This window comes from Olea europaea, unplaced genomic scaffold (genome assembly GCF_002742605.1).
Source record: "Olea europaea var. sylvestris unplaced genomic scaffold, O_europaea_v1 scaffold1532, whole genome shotgun sequence".
In the NCBI taxonomy this organism is placed as follows: Eukaryota; Viridiplantae; Streptophyta; class Magnoliopsida; order Lamiales; family Oleaceae; genus Olea; species Olea europaea.
Genome location: NW_019232910.1, coordinates 189207 through 198816, shown reverse-complemented (window position 1 = coordinate 198816; position 9610 = coordinate 189207).

Sequence of the window (9610 nt, the reverse complement as noted above, 5' to 3'; positions counted from 1 at the left end):
TGAATGATATTGTGTCCTGCATACTGTGACCTCTAAAATTGTTTCGTTGAAATCACTTGCACACATATCCTTCACTGTCTCATATTGAGTTTCCATTTATGGTCACTTATTTTAATTTGTTTCCTATTTTTGAGAATAAGTACATTAACTTGAATGGCTACAAATCCGTAGGTCCTTTTGATTTTTTTCGTATCTTCTACTTCTATGTTAGTAATGATCATCATAGTGTTGCTAAGATTTCTCAACCATCTTGCATGTGAATAATGTTTAGGGGAACAATTATTGACTTGTGCTTCTAATTTCGGTGGTGTGGTCATCGTCCGAACACATTGATAGTCATTCTATTCCAAACCTCCCATTTGTATATACCATTACCAGGTGAGGATTCTAACACTTTCTTTCATTTTCAAGTGGGTTAGACATATGGTGTATTTTTACATGTAACTTATGTTACAATCTATGCTTGTATGGTGACATATGCATAAATACAATTGGCTATCTTTCCAGCTTCTAGCATGCATGTGTGCCTTCACACATTCTCCGTTTTTACTTCTCAAACATACTTCTATGTGGCAGTACATGATATGTTGAACTTGCACCCCTTAGCACGCATACCAACTCCCAGTGCATTGTCGACCCCGACACTTGACCCTCTGTTTTTCTCGACAGTTATCCTATCATCCCTATTTGGATATCAACCGTCGGTATCGACAGATCTCCACAGATAGTCTATCGATACCGATGTTTGATCTCTGTACTTCTCGACAGTTTACTATTTCCATGCATGATGTCGCTTCATTAAACAGTTAGAAATTATACAATATTGTTTATGCTTATAATCTAATTCCATGGGTTTTGTCAATGCACCTTGCAGGACAGATGGAGTTTAAATTCCTAATTCCAGAAGATGTACAGTTGCGGGTCCACATTTCCCAACAAAGCAACCTGAAGTACATGACGATTGTGATAGACCATTTTGACGAGCGACAACGTGAGGATTTTCGTAACTTCTCCCTCGGGTATCTAGCTGAGGTTCTAGACATTCAATTCTCCGCCCAACTAATCCAGCAGCTAGTATTCAAAAGCGTCCACGCTGAAAAGGTCAACAAGCTTTGGTTCAACGTGCAAGGCCACCTGATGAGATTCGGTTTACAAGAGTACACTCTTGTGACGGGGTTAAGATGTAGTCTATTCTCGGAGGGTGATGATTTTGATTGATTGATTGAGAGAAGGAGGTTGAAAGAGAGGTAATTTAAGTCCAACGACAATATTTCATTGGCACAACTACAGTTTACTGTTACTCAACTATCGACGACCCGAGCTAATTGTTGCAAGCTAGGGCTGGTTCTAATTGTCGAGAGAGTTTTCAATGCTCTGAATAATAATATCGGTATCCATTTGCCGACACTATCAATTGTTGACAACCTGGACTTCTTTTTTGCCTACTCTTGGGGGTAGAGTCAGATATGGACGTTTGTTGCACGGGTTTCGAGGTAGCTTCGCAAGAAAATTTTAAAAGGCCAAGAGGAGGAAGGAGAAGGAGATTACTTACACGGTTCATGACTTGTCCATTGCCATACAGGTACGCAAAGTTTGTAACATTATTCTAGCATGCATGATTTACCCCTCCGGTACCATTGCACCTACAATCTCGCCAATTTTAATGTGTTTCTCTTGTTACAACAGGTTTAGGCATACGAGACGATTCCAGAGATTAGGAGACACTTTGATCAGGGAGTCGATGAATGAATGTCACGAGTTCTTCGCTGGTCCGTATGAAAATAGCCATAGCAGCGTACATACGATACATTTTTAAAGAATGTACAGGTATAATTAGAACATGCGTTCGTTTCCTTTTTAACGTCTCGTAACAATCTCCTACATTCTCATGTGATTATCATAATCTTATTTTGCAGCTGCATGTGTACGCCACATTTCGCCCCACCGATGCAGAGTCTAAGCAGCCCTATTTTTCCACTCTCGTGCGGTACGACGATCCCTGGTGCCCTGCTCAATGACATTGCCAGGATTGTTCTTGCACTACATTTTAATTCATCGCATGTCAGTAGTGGAGTTGGTAGACAGTCGGGAAGGCAAGATTCGGAAGACGGAATGTCTAGTGGAAGAAGTGGTGAGGATGAGACATCTAGAGATGACAACGACGATGGATAGTCAGGAAGTGATCGCGACAACGACGACGGTGAGGATTGCGATGGTGATGATAGTGAGGATACTGGTGAGTCTTCCACACCTCCGATAGCACCGATTTCTTCTCCAGTGTGCGAGCCTACGACACAGACACAACCAGTTGGAACATCTGGATCAAGCCTAACCAGAGGGGAAGTGGAGGAGCTACTATTGGACCAAATAATCCTCTTTAAAATACGACTCCGGACTGTGAAGCTTGAAATTTAACAGCATGTGACGTCTGAATGTATAAGACTCCGAGAGTTCATTGCTGCCCTGGTGGCCCTACCTGCTCCGACCACAGCTCCGGGCGCGATGGGAGCCAATGTTGAGGCCAGTGTTTTAGGTAGTTTACCACAAGGTATGAATCTTACGTGTATAAACGTTTTGCTTATCAAACTTGACCATGGTCCAACCGTGCTCAACGTACCTATTTTTCACATTTTGTTTCGTGTTACAATTGAGATGTAGACGTACATGGACGAGGCACGGAATCATGCCCCGACAAGCATGACATGGCAGTAGACATAGGACATTCACTGCTTCTAGGTATGTGGTTTATTCACGAGCAAATCAAAACTTGTTATTCCCTGGACCTTGCATGATGCTTGAGTTGGTAGATGTAATGTACTCTCACTATGTCACTATTGTTTTCCACAGACGGAGCATACAGTGTGCCATGCTCGGACGAAGAGGAGCTGCCTGTTGGAACTGAACATCTGCAAGGTATTGTGGGTGATTCATGCGTAAATCGAAACATGTTATATCATGGACTTTGCAAGTTGTAAAACTTGACATAACAAATTTACTCACACTATTTTGCTGTTGTTTTCAATAGATGGAGTTGACATTGGGCCATGCCTGGACGATGATCACGAGCCATTGCCCACTTTCAATTGACGATCCGCAAGGTATTGCGTCCTTTATGAGTACTTTTTGCAATTTTATGTCATGACATTTGTTTTCTTTGCGACTTTGTGAAATAGCAACAACTTATTTTTGTAATATGATTCTCGCTTTGAATTAGATGGAGGATGAAACCAGCCGCACATGGTTGTGCCTGATTTGAGCGGTATGTGGTAGTTCACCAAATTTTTGCATTTTCTTTCATAGTATGTGCCTTATTATCTGCGAACAAGTGACATGGAACGTTATGCATTTACATTTGTGTTGTATTAATTAGATGGAGCTGCTACGGAGCTCTCACATGCGATCGGGGTCAACAATGCAAAGTTGGACAGTTGCAACATGACGGATGGCGAAGGTAAATTCATTATTACTAGTGCATATGATACGTATGCTTAGTGAAGAGCATTTTGGGTAACTCACTCGTCTCATTCCATGTTTTCGTAGGTGTTGTCGTTGAGGTACCTGTTCCCACCCTTGTACCAGAAGCAGGAGGTAGAGTTACTACGACGAAACGGTACTCCGCTCGACTGCGACATCCCGCTCCTGCTGCGAGGACTCCATACACAAGGGGGAGGGGGAAGAGAATAAAGAAGTAATTGTGAATGAAATGTCGGGATGATAGGACGATGTTGTTGTTTTTGGTTTTGCCTTGTCATTGGAAGTGGTGAACGATGTTGAGGAAAACAATTATTCACTCATTTTTATGTTTATTCTAGCATTTATGTTTGAATTACTCTTGACGTGTGTGTAGATACTTTGACGCGGGCATAACATTTTGCGTTGTCTATGCATTATGCCTTGTCCGTGTCTAATTTTTTGTCATATTTTGTTCTAATGTTACAGGCCAAATAACTTGACCATGTCTTATATTACGTGAACCATAGGAACGTAAGTTCACATGATAAGCGTTGTTTGTCACACTCACACATTAACTTGCTTGATAATTTTCCACTTGCAATGTTCAATCTCGTCCCTTCCCATATATTGTACTTCCTCTTTCCTTTTCTTCACTTTTTAAATATGTTCTCTGCATTCTTCTAATACTGTGTTATCGTTGAAGTTAGCTTTTTAAACATGATCTCTACATTATTCTAATTTTTAAAGATGTCCAACTTTCGACTTTGTTTCTATTTGATTTATCAATAGCACGCATTTAATTGTTTTCCTTAAGTGCTCTTCAGCTTCAAAGGATTTTTTCCTGGCACTACATTGCTAACTGACAATATGTTTGCGGTACGATTGAGCTATTTGAAATGCTAATTTTGGCTTTAAAAAATATTATCTGTTATTTTACCACATGATGTACATTTCTACTTGATTTTCCCTAGAAAATGACATGTACACCTAAAAGTTCTGGAATTGCGGCAAATTTGATGCTTCATTTATGCCATTTCATTGGAGGATGACAGCTTATCAAGGTAATCCATTTTATACTTAACACTCTTTCATACTGGATCTTCTGTACTAAACGTGCTTGTACTATACTTAAAAAATCGAAAAATGTCGTTATAACGTTTATATTGTGAAAAAACCTGACAACTTGTTGCAATTTAAATGTATGACATATTGTTGCAATATAAATTCAGTGGACGCCTAGGATCAAATGCAATTCAAATATATCATTCTTCATATTTGTCAGTTATGGCATATTTTTGCAACCCAACCCTTTATGGCAAGCTTAGGATCACATGCAATTCAAAGATAAGAACATCTTCATATTCATAATTTACGACATATTTCTACTACGTTAATGTACCATAAGCTTAGAATCACATGCAATTCAAAGATATGGTTCGTCATACTTGTAATTTATGGCAAGTGTGGACATCCTAAATTTACCATAACTTTAGGATCACATGCAATTCAAATATATCATTCTTCAGTCTACTGCAACAATGGTGGGTGTATCGGGGGTCCGACTGTGTCACATTAGGTAGCCACAATTGTCATGTGTCATTTCCCATAAGAGTAGGATCACATGCAATTCAAAGATAATTTTGTTTCAAATTTGTAATTCAGGGCATATTTTTTAACATAGGTTGCAGAGATATGAGCTCGTACAGATGAAGATCGGGTATGAAAAACGAGGCTTTGGTGCACTTTCATGAGATGCGACGAACTGTGAGAAAGTGTGGAACATCTTGTACAGGCATATATTCTGTCAACAATCTGCAAGGATGAATTTGTTATTTTTTCGTATTGTGTAGTATTATCGTCCAGTTCAAACATTTTATGTGGCATTTATTTGAAACTGTTAAGTATATTTGAAATTTATGTACAACAACCCTCCGTTTGCAATGAAGCCAGTTGGCTCGCACTACTACGGCATACGTATGAACAAATTAAAATTTCTTGTTGAAACGTGCTTGTACTTTCGTAATACGAAACATGGTTAACATAATAAGCCAATAAAAGTGCCCAAAGCATGACAACCATGGTTCAACTAGTTGACAACGGAGTTAATGTCTATTTCGTTTTTGTTTTATTCGTCGTGTAATGCGTGAAGATGATGCCCCATTATTGTGAGACACTGCTACCATTACAACCATGGTACAACTAAATTTTTTTCTTACAGCATTTGAGCTGCAGGAATCTAGACTTAGTAAATTGTACAAAGAGAATAAAGAGTCTTAAAGGTCCTACTAATTATGGAGAAATGGGGGATAAAGGTACTCTAAATTTATTGAACCATCACACCAATTGCTTTTCAAATGTACAAATAGATTGGACTTGGTGGTTGGGTAGATGATGACCATAATTGCTTCCTCCTTCAAGTTGCTTATAAATACAGTGTGAGTTCATTGTCACTCTTAGATAACTTAGTTGAATAGCATTGTGAGAATTTCTGTTTCTCACAAACACATTTCATTTCATTTCATCAATACTTTACTACATCAACATAATGAAGCACCAAAACATTCAACATGGACGAGCCGTTGCAGGTTCCTGGTTCATCTCCGTTATTTTCAATCTACATTTCATCGGACGATGAGAAAACTAATCCTCGTACAGGTAGGAGAGCCATTTTCCCCTCTTCCCTTTCCCAACTTGGAAGATGATGGGAGTGACGGTGGGCAATCACAGAACGATGTGCTCGATGCAGTGTTCGCAGACAACGTTGGATACGAGGGACAGTCTGACGACGACGGGCTAGCGTACGTCCCACAGAACGAGGTCATTATCATCTCGTCTGACGAGTCAAATAAAGGCAGGGGGAGAAAGTTTAGTAGTCAACGACGAGTGAAATGCCAACCATGGAATGTAGTGAATAAGTAGTGTATAGTCCAATCTTCTGTAGGGATGAATTCGGTTAACACAGAACCAAAATATCTGCATGAACATGTCCCTAAACTGTAATCCGGGTACTGTCTTTTGTGTACTCTGGTCAAACTGTCGAGAATTACAGATTCCTATATGTCGGGAATGACAATTTAAACGTTGGACTGTAGATCTATATTTTGCACCACGTTGAGTGGATGTTATAAAATGGTGTTTATCATGAGCTGAATTGACTCCACGAATTACGATGTTGCAAATTATAATTAATTTCATGGGTATTGAAAATAACATTTTTAAATGGACAAAACAGGGAAGTGGCTTCACGACCTCCCTTCATGTATGTAGAAGGACCGTAGAGTATAATTGGCTAATTATACGTTATCAAAGATTTTCTAGCAAAACCTTTTACTTATGCTTATTCTGAATAATAGAAGTAGATAATGTGTACGCAAACACCGTTATTTGTGTTGATGTTAACAAATGGGGTTTATCATGCGCGCAATTCGGCAAACTAATTACAATGTTGCAATTTACAATTCATTTGGCTGGGAATTGAAAACCGCATATTGTAATACTGTGTGATTCGTACAAGGTTTTGCTTACTACCTTCAAGTATTTTGAACAATCGTACAGTTGGAGGGTTAACTATACGTCTTTGAAGACATTGTGTTGAGCATGTTAAAATTATGTTGTTTTTCGTTCACAGAATCTATAGTTTACCATATACGTGAAGCTAATCTTTAATATTGTGCACGCTTTTGTCAACTGTCGGGAATGCAGAACTCATCTGTCGGGACGGACATTTCACATGTCGGGATGTTGCGTAGGTGCTAAACAGAACAGTCGAGTATAAAATTCGTATGTGCACAAAAGGATACTGAACATCTAGAAACGGTAATTATCACAAACTTTATAAGATAACTTCATAATGAAGAGTGCAATACGGAACATTGAACATACAACATTGATTGCATCGAAAACCTCTAAGAAACTTGTGATACATTGGGGTTTGAACACGTGCTCCGATTATGACCAATTTGAGCACAACGAGTGCATTTCCTGCTCCACCTCACAGACTCTTGTCTTAAACGCTTACGTCGAGTCGGTGGTCTACCTAGAGAGCAATGTATGAGTGGTGGCAAAATAAGAGTATATGTAATTAAGCTCAGAACAACCCAGTCCACTTCACGTCTATTCAGATGTGTAATAAAGGGAGCAAAGGTCATACATAGACTTTACTCCAAAACAAGCAGCACGAGTTGCATGAACACATGTCATACGGTTTAGTTGGAACTCACGACATGTGTAGGTGTCTTCGAAAAAGTCAACTATGTCCACATCGTTGGATAGTCCAACTTAAGTTAAGTTGTTTGTCAACAAATGTGCTCAAAGCTAATTCCATTTTCGAATGTCATCTGTAACTCGTTCTCCATTCTCGGCGTCAATACGGTACTGCATTCGATCGCATTTGTTTGACGTTCATAAAATCACTTCTACATAGTACTCCAAATGTGTTCAACCAAGCAGGTTATTGGTAGAGAACGGACTTGTCTCAACATGGACTTCAAAGACTCTGCGTTGTTGTTCGTCATAAAATTATAACGGTGGCCAATAAATAGTGCTCGGGATCAAAATAAATATCCTGCACGCTCTAACTACCTATGCACTCTTGCGCTCACTCTATGAATCTGTCCCATGAATCTTTCAAAGTACTCAATCCGAAAAGTTGTAGCAGCTCGTTTGAATAGTAATATTGCACTTGCGTTGCTGTACCGTTGTATTAGGTTCTTTTCGAGATGTCAGATACAACAATCATGGTGAGACAATGGAAACAACTGAGTAATAGCTTTGTCAATGCTCTTTTTCCTGTCTAAAACAAATACAATGTCTTCGGAGTCCCCTATAAGGTCTTTCAAGTTGGACATAAACCACTTCTAGAATTTATTATTTTCAGCATCCACGATCCTCCATGCCAACGGATATATCTGTTTGTTACCATCTTGGACAGTTGCCACTAGAAGTGTACATTTGTACAGACCCTTCAAATGACTGTCATCAACGCAAATAACGGGTCTTAAGCATTGCATGTAACCATGAATGCTTGCATCGAAAGTTAGGAAGAAATAATGAAACCTATTATGAGAATCAAGTTCGACGTGGGTTACTGTCCTCGGATTACTCTCTCAGACAACATGGCAGTACGAAGATAACTTCTGGAAACTAGCTTTTGGTGTACCGTGTAGCATAGTTAAGACGTGAAGCTTCCCTCTACGAGTTTTGTTGTAACTAATTTTCACACCGAATTTACGTTCCATATCATGTGCAATAACTGTAGGGTCATACGATCAGTATGGAGTATCCAGTTTTCCCAAAACTATGTGTATCCACGATCATTTAAGCATATAGTGTGATATAAAATACAATTTTGAATTTACTCATACACAAGCTATCAAAGTTCTTGAAGGTGAGTTTTAGACTTGGAACAGTCCCATGTGATGTATACAACATCCATGACCGTGATGCATATAGTGTGAAATTAAATCGAGTTTAGAATTGATTGAAGATTTATAGTTAGACGTGAAATGGCACTCATACAATTTCTTCCATTTACCATTTTGTTTCTTCTTAAATAGGAGAAATAGGGGTACATGAGATAAGAATTCATGTCCAATTATTGAAAAAAATTGGGGATTTGTCTTATTTGTGTAGGTGACTTTACCTATAATTTATGGAGTAGATTCATAAGTTGCATAAGTTACGTTGTTGTGTTCCCCTTTTCATTCACGAAGATTATGGGACACAATATTTTATTTTATGAATTGAAAAGGCTCCCCCTTTTAATGATTATTATCAAACATTCCCTTGTACTGCTGCGCACTGAAATAGCCTTTTTAAGTGCTTTACACGAATGTGCTATTTTTTTATTATTATTTTTTTGTCTAAAAAAATTGCCTGTCTTAAAATGAGATTTTAACTGTCTTGATAAGATTTCGTTCTTACCATTACAACTAGACTTTGATCTCACGTGAATGTGCTTCACAAGCAGTACTGCACATGATAATAGATAAAATTTTAATTTTATTCTTTATTATTCTTCTAGAGCGTTGGCTTATTCACCATTATTGAGTCTGACTCTACAAGTTAAGTGTAAAAACAAATTCTTTTCATGTATGTTTTTATGAGAAGTAGACATGAAATGAGAAATTCAGTGTTTCACTAAGATTTTAAATAGCAA